At 36.7% G+C, this 12749-nt stretch overlaps 1 protein-coding gene across 5 annotated transcripts in view; it reads left to right on the top strand.

Moving 5' to 3' along the window:
- Positions 1-1448: 1448 nt before the first annotated feature.
- Positions 1449-12749, top strand: part of dlgap4a (discs, large (Drosophila) homolog-associated protein 4a) — a 180288-nt gene continuing 168987 nt past the window's right edge. For 3 of the 5 annotated variants that reach the window (XM_048177438.1, XM_048177437.1, XM_048177435.1), the window contains exon 1: positions 1449-1737. The gene's annotated coding sequence lies outside the window, so the exon portion shown is untranslated. The remainder of the gene's footprint in view (positions 1738-12749) is intronic. The other 2 variants (XM_048177440.1, XM_048177439.1) reach the window with 1 other exon arrangement.

Raw genomic sequence — 12749 nt, 5'->3', positions numbered from 1 at the left:
TTTCACGGCAGATTTTCAATGCAATGCAATATTGAAAACAATTGAGACATTGTTGAGATCTCTAGAGGAGAAACGTGAGATCACTGGGGTCTTCATTTAGACGAAAAATCTGAGAAGCAGGAGACTGTAATCGCTCTATTTAATCTCACTGCTGTCTGAAGAATTGATTGAGATGTTAAAGAGATCTTATTTGTGTTTTTCTCATGAGATATTTGGGTTACTTGGTCTCAAAAGAATTAGATGAGAAATTTTTGGTTGATGTTGGCGAATCTGACTTTTCAATGCAAGTTTGAGACATTATTGAGATCTCTAGAGGAAAAATGTGAGATCACTGGGCTCTTTTACTTTAGTAGAAGAATTTGAGAAGCAGGAGACTGCATTTATTCTCATTGCTGTCTAGAAGAATCAATTGAGATGTTAAAAATATCACATTTATGATTTTTCTACACATGTAATATGGTCTTAGAAGAATTAAATGAGAAATGTTTGAGTTCGTATTGATGAATCTCACTTTTCAATGCAGATTTTCAAGGCGATGCAAATTTGAACCGTTTGAGACATTGTTGAGATGAAACATGCGAGATCACTAGGTCTTTTACTTTAGGAGACCATCTGAGAAGCAGGAGACTGTAATTGCTCGATTTAATCTCATTGCTGTCTAGGAGAATTGATTGAGATGTTAAAGAGATCTCATTTGTGATTTTTTACATGGGTATTTTGGTCCCAGAAGAATTAAATGAGAAATGTTTGAGTTCATATTGATGAATCTCACTTTTCAACACAGATTGATGCAAATTCAAACAGTTTGAGACATCATTGAGATCTACAGAGGAGAAACATCACTGAGGTCTTTTACTTTAAGAGAAAATCTGATATAATTGCTCAATCGATCGAGGTGTTAAAGATATCTAATTGGTTAATTAGATGAGAAATATTTACGTTCGTATATGGAAGAATCTGACTTTTCAATGCAGATTTTCAATGCAATGCAAATTTGAACTGAGATCTCTAGGTCTCAAGGTCTTTTAGTAGAAGAATCTGAGAAGCAGGAGACTGTAATTAGTCATTTAATCTCACAGCAGTCTATCAATTGATATATAAAAGAGATCTAATTTGTGTTCTTTGGGTCTCAGAAGAATTAAATTAGACATATTTGAGTTCATATAGAAGAATCTGACTTTTCAATGCAATGCAAATTCGAACAGTTTGAGACACTGTTGAGATCTCTAAAGGAGAAACGTGAGAAAAGATTGTAATTGCTCTTCATTTAATCTCATCGTTGTCTAGGAGAATCGATTGAGCTCTTACAGAGATCTCCTTGCTATTTTTTCTTTCCTATGGGATGTCCAGTCATTGCTACACCCCCGTGTTTACCGTGTGTGGTGGAGCTCTTCAGTCTTCACGTTCACATTCATCCAGTGGTTGGTGTGGGATCCGGTCGCGTCCTTCCTTCTCCCGCAGCATCATCATCATCAGCGCTCGTCATGAAACCCGTCTTCCTCATTCAGTGATGTGATGTGCGCTCGTGCACCGGCGCTCTCCGTTTCTCATCATCATCATCAGCAGCGGCGGCGGCGGCGGTCGGAGCGGACAGACAGTAGCGGATTCTCTCAGCTTCTCTAGAGGATGTACCGTGTCACCGGAGGGAAACGGCGGAGAATCTTTCCGGGGGCCCTTCCCTGAGAAACGAACAAGGACGGAACGGATCGACGCGGATTTTTTGACACGATCTGTGCGGTGAGTGAACCTGACATGCTAAAAACACGCCAAAATGAATGACACATGCATGTAAGAACGGGGAAGAGCTTCATACCGCTGTCAAACATGCATGTAAATTTCTGCTGCATCGGGTCTGACGCATTTTGCAGTTGTCTGTGTGCCAGGGGCCAAAGCTGGAGCTCAATTCAGTCTGTTCGTTTCTCTCGGTGCTAAAGTTATTTATTTAGTGTGCATTTATTTATTTATTAGTGTTCACATCAATGCAACATTAGCTTGGGCATCTTCAATGACATCTTTGACAAGGCAGTTTGTTCTTATATGAAAGTTAATTGACTTTATATGCATGACAGTTGGTGATATCAGCACGGCGCATATAGCTATAGATTTGTTTTAAATATGTAAACTGTAAGATTTGCCTGTCTGAAATGCATAATGATTAACCCTTTGATGTCTGTGTAGTTACTGTAAGAGATGCTGAGATGTTTGTTGTCATGGTATCAAAGTAAACGGTCAGTTTCTTTGATAAGATACAGCAGATATGGAGATATTTCTGAAGCTGAAGCATCACGGATGTTCAGTCTCCTTGCTTTAATAGGGTTTTTCCTTATATTTCCCCAGAGTTGTTTTGCTTAATGCCTTTTCATTGATCATATATGTATCAAATTTAGTGCACATTCGAGATGTGTTATATGTGGACTGTAAAAAATGAATATAAGCAGCTGTTTCTACCTGAACTGATGCTTAAACATGACTTAGCTTGTGTTTTTTTATGTTTTACTTGAATGAAAATCAAGTATAGTTCAAATTTGTAGTTATTTTGTATAGAATGTCTGGCTGTGTTTGTCTGCAGTGTGTCTGAAACGGATCATTAACTCTTTAAGTTAATTGTCAAGTGAGAGAGACTGTTGTCATGGGATCAGTTCTGTTAATGACACACTAATCAACTTATTTTGTTGATACTGTTACTGTAAATGATACTGATATTTGGTTGTCATGGTATCAAACTAAACACAGCAGAGCAGAGATTCAGTGAATGACAAGATCCGAATCAAGATACTTAAAGGGACAGTTCACCTAAACACTGCCATCATTTACTCACATCAACAAAAGGAGATGACAAAAAAGCACCATAACATACACTCAAAAATGTTTAGGCCTACATTTAAGATTTATGTATTTGAATTGAATATAAAATTTCCATCCATTTGGATTAAGCCATTTAAGTAACTTAATGTGAGCCATTTGTCAGTCATACATACTATTATTATTTATCTTATATATTATATTATATATTTATCATCAATCCAATTTGTTTCAATCTCAACATTTCATCTGAATGTTGCTTGTTCCACGTCTATAGCCCTATTCTTTCATGCTTTATAAATGAATAAATGTAATTGTTTTAACAATAAACAAATTAATGCTGATTTGAAGCAACTTGAATGAATGCATTTTGAAAATATGATTATTTCTAAATAGTTATGCAAATGCAAACAAAATGCAAATAGTTAATAATAAACTATGCCATGATTTTTGGTGCAGAAGTATTACCCATTTCTTACCTGCTTTTAATTTACAGTATGTATATGACTGACAATCATAAATTGCTAGTAGGCCTGAATATTACAATGAATATGAAGTAACATATTGAATTAAATGTGAAATTTAAGGTAGAAAGACTGAAATAGTATATTCTTGTGTAACATAACCTACTCCAATAATCTTTGTTTTATTTACAACTTCGAAAAATCATTTTTTACAGTCTAGACTTCTGACGAATGTAATCGAACAGGTTGTCATTTGTTAAAAATCTTCGCCAAGAGCAACTATCTGTATTCAGATTCCCAAAATGGCACATCCGCTTTTCATTGAAGAACATCTGGTTTATTGAAAAAAAAAAAAAAAAAATCTGTGTAAAAATTCTTCAGCAGTTCTTTCCAAGGAAACAACAACAACATTAAGGTGAGTAAATAATGACTCTGACTATCCCTTTAAGCCTTCATTATGCATTCTCTCGATCTCAAAAACAGCGATTTTCACTGAATTCCAGTCTTAACTCGTCTCCAGGGCATCTTTCACTGCTGTTTTAAGCTCGAGAGACACAAACCGCTGATAGATTCTCTTTCTGTCGCTAAACTGTAAGCAAAAACCAGTCAGCGATTGATCCCAGAGTCCCACAGCTGCCTGATTTAACACATATTTAGGGCTTTTCTCCCCCCAGATGTTCCGTCCCGGTGCTGGCGCGGTTCCAGCTGGCGTGCACGGCTGCGATTGGTTCTCTCCGCAGGTGTCTGGCGGGTGAGGGGTCCGGTTGGACGGGACCTTCCGTAATTAAAAGCCCGCTGTAGCGGTGGGGGGTTTGATTGATTGTGCTTTTGGGTGTTGTGGCAAATCTGAAGACCGCGCGGTGGGCGTCGCTCGGCTCTGCAAGAATAAATCAGCATTTAAAACAAACACTGCCGTTCATCTCAATTAGAGGAAGCGCGGCGGGTCGTCGGCACAGTTTTAGTCGAAGGTGGCCGCGGATCTGAGCTCACGCAGCCGCAGGCGGATGACCCTGTGCCTCTCCTCCACACAGCCATTAGACAGCAGGCGCTTTTAATGAAACACTTTATACGTGTGATGTCAACAGGGATTTATCCTTTGGCTGTGATGCAGGATGAAGCTCAAACAGTGCAATCAGGATCCAGAATTAACCTTTTCCACACCTGCCAATGGCTTGTGGATTGAGAAATTTGCTAGCCAGAAATATTTCTTACCAGGATGACTTTATTGTGCATTATTTTTTTCTTTCCCAAAAAATTTATTTCTTTCTGAATATATAGTAAAATGTAATTTATTCCTGTGATCAAAGCTGAATTTTCGGCATCATTACTCCAGTCTTCAGTGTCACATGAAACCATTCTAATATGATGATTTGATGCTCAATAAACATTTCTGATTATTATCAATGTTGAAAACAGTTGTGCTGTGAGGAAACAGTGATATATTTTCAGGATTCTTTGATGAATCGAACGAATGGCATTTATTTGAGGTAAAAATCTTTTGGAAATGTACTGTCACTTTTTGAACAGTTTATTATATTTTCTTCAGTAGATGGTTTGCATGTCTTGTATTTAATTTGCATGTCACCTACACCAGTGAGGGTCAGACTATCAATCTTACAGTTCAGTTTAAGCTGTATACAGTGTTGCCAACCATCGAGTAGCTTTTTAATGTATTTGCCAAGGCTAGTTTTACAGTTTTTCACTTGGCAAGCGTTCATTTTGGACCCTGCATTCAGTGAATTGAAAACAACTGCACATGAGTGTTAAATGAATGTTTCCCTGTCAATATTTGTTTAGCATTGTTTGGGCGCAGCTGCATTACACTTGGCCACAAAAAAAAAAAAAAAAAAAAAATCAAACCACACCTTAGATTATGAATAAACTAATTAGTTTTGATCTAGTTAATTTTGACTGAAATTCTTGTTAAATCCAAGAAAAAAAGGTCTACAAGTGGTCAAAACCACACTGACTTACCGTTCTAAAGAACGGAAATGTAATTTTCTGTTTTCTGTGTTTAAGGCAGACTGGAATGGCAGATGTGTAACCTGAAGATTCACATAATGTACATGTTGAGAGTTTAAATTACTAATTTGATCAGTAAAATTTTCTTCAAAATGTCGTGCTGCAATGTATGGAAGCTTGTTTCCGCCACTAAATAAAAAAAAAGAAATAAAAAAGTTAATTGCAACTTTTTATGTCAGAATTCTGACTTTTATTCTCAGAACTGCGAGATTTAAACTCGCAATTGCGAGTTATAAAGTCAGAATTGTGAGTTATAAATGCAGAATTGTGAGATATAAAGTCAGAATTGTGAGATATAAAGTCAGAATTGCGAATTATAAAGTCAGAATTGCGAATTATAAAGTCAGAATTGCGAATTATAAAGTCAGAATTGCGAATTATAAAGTCAGAATTGCAAGTTATAAAGTCAGAATTGCGAATTATAAAGTCAGAATTGCGAATTATAAAGTCAGAATTGCGAATTATAAAGTCAGAATTGCGAATTATAAAGTCAGAATTGCGAGATATAAAGTCAGAATTGCGAATTATAAAGTCAGAATTGCGAGTTATAAAGTCAGAATTGCGAATTATAAAGTCAGAATTGCGAGATATAAAGTCAGAATTGCGAATTATAAAGTCAGAATTGCGAGATATAAAGTCAGAATTGCGAGTTATAAAGTCAGAATTGTGAGATACAAAGTCAGAATTGCGAATTATAAAGTCAGAATTGCGAGATATAAAGTCAGAATTGCGAATTATAAAGTCAGAATTGTGAGATATAAAGTCAGAATTGCGAGTTATAAAGTCAGAATTGCGAATTATAAAGTCAGAATTGCGAATTATAGAGTCAGAATTGTGAGATATAAAGTCAGAATTGCGAATTATAAAGTCAGAATTGCGAGATATAAAGTCAGAATTGCGAATTATAGAGTCAGAATTGCGAGTTATAAAGTCAGAATTGCGAATTATAAAGTCAGAATTGCGAATTATAAAGTCAGAATTGCGAGTTATAAAGTCAGAATTGCGAATTATAAAGTCAGAATTGCGAGATATAAAGTCAGAATTGCGAATTATAAAGTCAGAATTGCGAGATATAAAGTCAGAATTGCGAGTTATAAAGTCAGAATTGTGAGATACAAAGTCAGAATTGCGAATTATAAAGTCAGAATTGCGAGTTATAAAGTCAGAATTGCGAGATATAAAGTCAGAATTGTGAGATATAAAGTCAGAATTGCGAGTTATAAAGTCAGAATTGCGAGATATAAAGTCAGAATTGTGAGATATAAAGTCAGAATTGCGAGTTATAAAGTCAGAATTGCGAATTATAAAGTCAGAATTGTGAATTATAAAGTCAGAATTGCGAATTATAAAGTCAGAATTGCGAATTATAAAGTCAATTCTGACTTTATAACTGCCAATTCTGACTATGTTTCTCATAATGTAAACACAATTGCATCTTATAAAGTCAGAATTGCATGATATAAACTCACAATTCTGACTTTTTTCTGCAGAATTTTGAGTTTACATCTCGTAAATCTGACTTTATAATATGCAATTGCGAGTCAGAATTGTGAAGTATATACTCAAAATTCTTTTTCCCTTCACAATTATACATTATAACACACAATTGCAAGCTTATATCTCACAATTCTGACTTCATATCATGCAATTCTGAATTTAAATCTTGCAATTCTGAGAAAAAAGTCAGTTTAGTTTTTAGTTTTTATTGTGGAAACAAGCTTACATAGCTATGACAGTAGTTGATCTGAAGGAGAAAACTGATGGTAGAGGAAGACAGTTTATATTAATGTCTGTTATAGCACCCCTTGTGGCGTCACTAAGGATGCACCTTTTGCATTGCACTATGAATTGCTTGCTGACATTTCAGATCATGATGTGTGAAATTGAACTTGCGTAGCTGGAAGTGTCAATGTTCATATATACTTCTCTTGTCTTTCTTATTCTGATTGTACTAAGAAAACTAGAAAACTAGCTTTGTATTTGATGCAATAGGGAGAAAATCAGTGCAAGCATAGCAAAGCAGTGTGAAGTGTGTGTGTGTGTGTGTGTGTGTGTGTGTGTGTGTGTGTGTGTGTGTGTGTGTGTGTGTGTGTGTGTGTACTGTATGCATAACATCATCCGTTTCTCTGGAGGTGGATCGTTTTGACACATGCAAGACAACTGAGTTTGTTGTCTTACACAAATCATACAGCAGTGCAGAGAACTGAAACAATAAAGCTAGTTTTTATTAGCTTTTTCTTCTTCAGTGGCTTTTGTGCTTAATAAAGCATCTACATAAGTTGATGTCTTTTTAATGAAGCTAACTTCATGCAAATACTGTATAAAACATCCAGTAAAGCTGTTTTGCTCTTACAGTTACAGCCTTGCAATAAGGAAAGAAGCATCAATCTGCTCTCCAATCAGATAGTCCCAGCTCTGTGACATCATAACCAACCTCATATTGAATTTTTGTTTTTATCGTGACAGTGGTCACCTGACCTGTCCTTTGTTTACCACTCTCAGAGGAACACAGCTGTAAGTGGGTTTCATTGATGTTGTTGTAGACCTTACCTGCTGTGATTATCAGGTGTGATAAATGACCTCACAGGTGTCAGCAGTGATTGATTATTTACATCAGAGAAATGGGCCGTGAAATGGTGGAGTAACGGAGGGGCTTTTGTGTTGGTCTGTGCTCGAATGGAGGGATTGTGGGTCTCCAGTGTGTTTGGATGTGTGTCTTTCTTAGGGCTGTCAATCGATTAAAATATTGATTCGCGATTAATCACATGATTGTCTTGCGTTAACTCATCATTAATCGCAATTTAAATAAATAATAAATATTACTTGTATATTTACTTGAATAAATTACTATGATTTAATTACATATTTATTTAAATGAATATAAATATCAACAATGTATATAAAAAGTAGGTATATATACCTTTTATGTAATTATAATTAATTATTGTAATTTAATTATCGATTAATTTATTTAAATAAATACTACTTGTATATTTACTTGAATTAATTACTATTATTATTCAATTAAATTAATCTATAATTAAATTATAATAATTAATTATAGTTATATAAGATGTGTGTGTGTATATATATATATATATATATATAAAACACTTTTTGTATTATATATATATATATATATATATATATATATATATATATATATATATATATATATATATATATATATAATATATTTGTATATTTACTTGAATAAATTACTATGATTATTAGTTAATTACATATTTATTTAAATGAATATAAATATCAACCATGTATATAAAAAGTATGTATATACCTTTTATGTAATTATGATAATTAGTTTATTTAAATATATACTACTTGTATATTTACTTGAATGATTTACTATTATTATTCAATTAAATTAATCTATAATTAAATTATAATAATTAATTATAGTTAAATAAGATGTGTGTTTTGTGTGTTTTATATATATATATATATATATATATATATCCCCACAAATATGGCAATATCCAAAATCCTTGTCATTGTTGATGGGTAGATTTAGGGTTAGGGAATAGAATATATAGTTTGTACAGTATAAAAATCTATGGAAAGTCCCCATTATAAACATTGTTTATTGTCTGAAATGGCACATTTTAATCTGATTTAAAAACCAAACGGTGGCTGAATTTTTTTATATGTGATTATTGTGGACAGTTGTTGTACATTGCTGTTATTCCAAAGTCAAGCTACACAAGACTAGATGTAGTTTGATAAACACGCGCCTTTTATACATCTGCATTAGTCTATTTGGAGAGCCATCTCGATACTCAAAGTGACATCATGCCAAGACCAGGAACTGATGCGGCTAATTGGAAGATTTACCAAAGGTGGCAAGAAGACTCGGGCAAAATGTCTGTTTGTAACCTTTGCAGAGATGCAAACATCAACTATTTGAAGTGAAAATGCTAAAATAACCATCAGCGAAGTCATAGCCGAAGAGCCTTCGAGCAGTTATTTGCACATTCATTGTTGTTTTAAGACATTATCTCCACAGGCTATTCACTCTTAACTCAATATATGCAGAGTTATTTTAATAATAACATAAACCCTTGGGTGGGTGTTAAGCATGTTACTTTATTAAAGGCTGAATATTGTATCTACAATAGATAATTATATTCCACTGAATATATCCACATTTGAGTAAGTTTATATAAACTTAATTTAGTGTAATTTCAGGCATAACCTAAGATTGTTGAGTACGCAAAAGATTTGATGCTAAAAATATGGCAATTCTTGTTTTAAATACTTGTACAGTCGACACGTGGCTATTTCTGAATTTTTGAGCCCATAAAAAGCTCATAAAGTTGACTGAAAGCAGCTCTTTACTTCTGTAATGTGTATTTCTTGTCTTTGAGTGTGGATGTATTTTTAGAGAGGGCTTTTGTTTGTAGAAAAAATGACAGTTATATTTCCCATCTAACGATCACTTTCACAGTAAAGTGGTCCAAGATGAAGAGAAACGAGATCTGACAGAGGAACTGGGACTTTTCTGTTCTATTGGGTCGACTGTCACATTCACAAGATATACATAGACCTTCTTGAATACTTGATTCTGATTGGTGCATGGCAGATATTGTTGTATAAATCAAGAATATAAATCACGTTGCAACTTGTATAGACCGTGACAGTGATTGTTTTTTTGTAGCATCAATCTGGTTCCCTTGAGAAAAACCCAATGGCATTTTCCATTGGCTTTTGGATTATTGCAGAAAATAAGCCCTGAGAAAAACAAAAGTTGGTGATTCTTACATGTTTTGTTCATCATGATAATCTCCACAAATAAATGCAACTTTTATTACCTTTTATTAGAACCTAGATAGATACAATAGCCAGAAGTACAAAGCTAATCGTACGAAAAAAATCACTAGCGTATTTTGTCGTAGAATGAAATGTGAAAATATCTTGATCTTTTGTTCACCACAGACCTTAATTCAGGCATTTAACCAAATCCCATACAAAAAAAGCCAATGACTTCTGGACTCTTGGGTAACACAAAAACTATCCAAACACTGGGTTGTTATGTCTGACCCGGGAGATGGGTAACACAAAAACTACCCAAACACTGGGTTGTTACGTCTGACCCAGGATCTGGGTAACACAAAAACTACCAAAACACTGGGTTGTTACGTCTGACCCAGGAGCTGGGTAACACAAAAACTACCAAAACACTGGGTTGTTACGTCTGACCCGGGAGTTGGGTAACACAAAAACTACCAAAACACTGTGTTTTTACGTCTGACACGGGAGTTGGGTAACACAAAAACTAACCAAACACTGGGTTGTTACGTCTGACACGGGAGTTGGGTAACACAAAAACTACCAAAACACTGTGTTTTTACGTCTGACACGGGAGTTGGGTAACACAAAAACTACCCAAACACTGGGTTGTTACGTCTGACCCAGGAGTTGGGTAACACAAAAACTACCCAAACACTGGGTTGTTATGTCTGACCCAGGAGTTGGGTAACACAAAAACTACCCAAACACTGGGTTGTTATGTCTGACCCGGGAGCTGGGTAACACAAAAACTACCCAAACACTGTGTTGTTACGTCTGACCCGGGAGTTGGGTAACACAAAAACTACCCAAACACTGGGTTTTTACGTCTGACCCGGGAGCTGGGTAACACAAAAACTACCCAAACACTGGGTTGTTACATCTGACCCAGGATCTGGGTAACACAAAAACTACCCAAACACTTGGTTGTTACGTCTGACCCAGGAGTTGGGTAACACCAAAACTACCCAAACACTGGGTTGTTACGTCTGACCCGGGAGCTGGGTAACACAAAAACTACCCAAACACTGGGTTGTTGCGTCTGACCCAGGAGTTGGGTAACACAAAAACTACCCAAACACTGGGTTGTTATGTCTGACCCGGGAGCTGGGTAACACAAAAACTACCCAAACACTGGGTTGTTACATCTGACCCAGGATCTGGGTAACACAAAAACTACCCAAACACTTGGTTGTTACGTCTGACCCAGGAGTTGGGTAACACAAAAACTACCCAAACACTGGGTTGTTACGTCTGACCCGGGAGCTGGGTAACACAAAAACTACCCAAACACTGGGTTGTTGCGTCTGACCCAGGATCTGGGTAACACAAAAACTACCCAAACACTGGGTTGTTACGTCTGACACGGGAGTTGGGTAACACAAAAACTACCAAAACACTGTGTTTTTACGTCTGACACGGGAGTTGGGTAACACAAAAACTACCCAAACACTGGGTTGTTACGTCTGACCCAGGAGTTGGGTAACACAAAAACTACCCAAACACTGGGTTGTTATGTCTGACCCAGGAGTTGGGTAACACAAAAACTACCCAAACACTGGGTTGTTATGTCTGACCCGGGAGCTGGGTAACACAAAAACTACCCAAACACTGTGTTGTTACGTCTGACCCGGGAGTTGGGTAACACAAAAACTACCCAAACACTGGGTTTTTACGTCTGACCCGGGAGCTGGGTAACACAAAAACTACCCAAACACTGGGTTGTTACATCTGACCCAGGATCTGGGTAACACAAAAACTACCCAAACACTTGGTTGTTACGTCTGACCCAGGAGTTGGGTAACACCAAAACTACCCAAACACTGGGTTGTTACGTCTGACCCGGGAGCTGGGTAACACAAAAACTACCCAAACACTGGGTTGTTGCGTCTGACCCAGGATCTGGGTAACACAAAAACTACCCAAACACTGGGTTGTTACGTCTGACCCAGGAGTTGGGTAACACAAAAACTACCCAAACACTGGGTTGTTATGTCTGACCCAGGAGTTGGGTAACACAAAAACTACCCAAACACTGGGTTGTTATGTCTGACCCGGGAGCTGGGTAACACAAAAACTACCCAAACACTGTGTTGTTACGTCTGACCCAGGAGTTGGGTAACACAAAAACTACCCAAACACTGGGTTTTTACGTCTGACCCGGGAGCTGGGTAACACAAAAACTACCCAAACACTGGGTTGTTACATCTGACCCAGGATCTGGGTAACACAAAAACTACCCAAACACTTGGTTGTTACGTCTGACCCAGGAGTTGGGTAACACAAAAACTACCCAAACACTGGGTTGTTACGTCTGACCCGGGAGCTGGGTAACACAAAAACTACCCAAACACTGGGTTGTTGCGTCTGACCCAGGATCTGGGTAACACAAAAACTACCCAAACACTGGGTTGTTACGTCTGACCCAGGAGTTGGGTAACACAAAAACTACCCAAACACTGGGTTGTTACGTCTGACACGGGAGCTGGGTAACACAAAAACTACCCAAACACTGGGTTGTTATGTCTGACCCAGGAGTTGGGTAACACAAAAACTACCCAAACACTGGGTTGTTACGTCTGACCCGGGAGCTGGGTAACACCAAAACTACCCAAACACTGGGTTGTTACGTTTGGCCCAGGATCTGGGTAACAC

The sequence above is a fragment of the Megalobrama amblycephala genome, linkage group LG24 (assembly GCF_018812025.1).
Source record: "Megalobrama amblycephala isolate DHTTF-2021 linkage group LG24, ASM1881202v1, whole genome shotgun sequence".
NCBI lineage: Eukaryota > Metazoa > Chordata > Actinopteri > Cypriniformes > Xenocyprididae > Megalobrama > Megalobrama amblycephala.
Note: the sequence above shows the minus strand (reverse complement) of the source record. Positions and strands in the feature narration are given on the sequence as shown.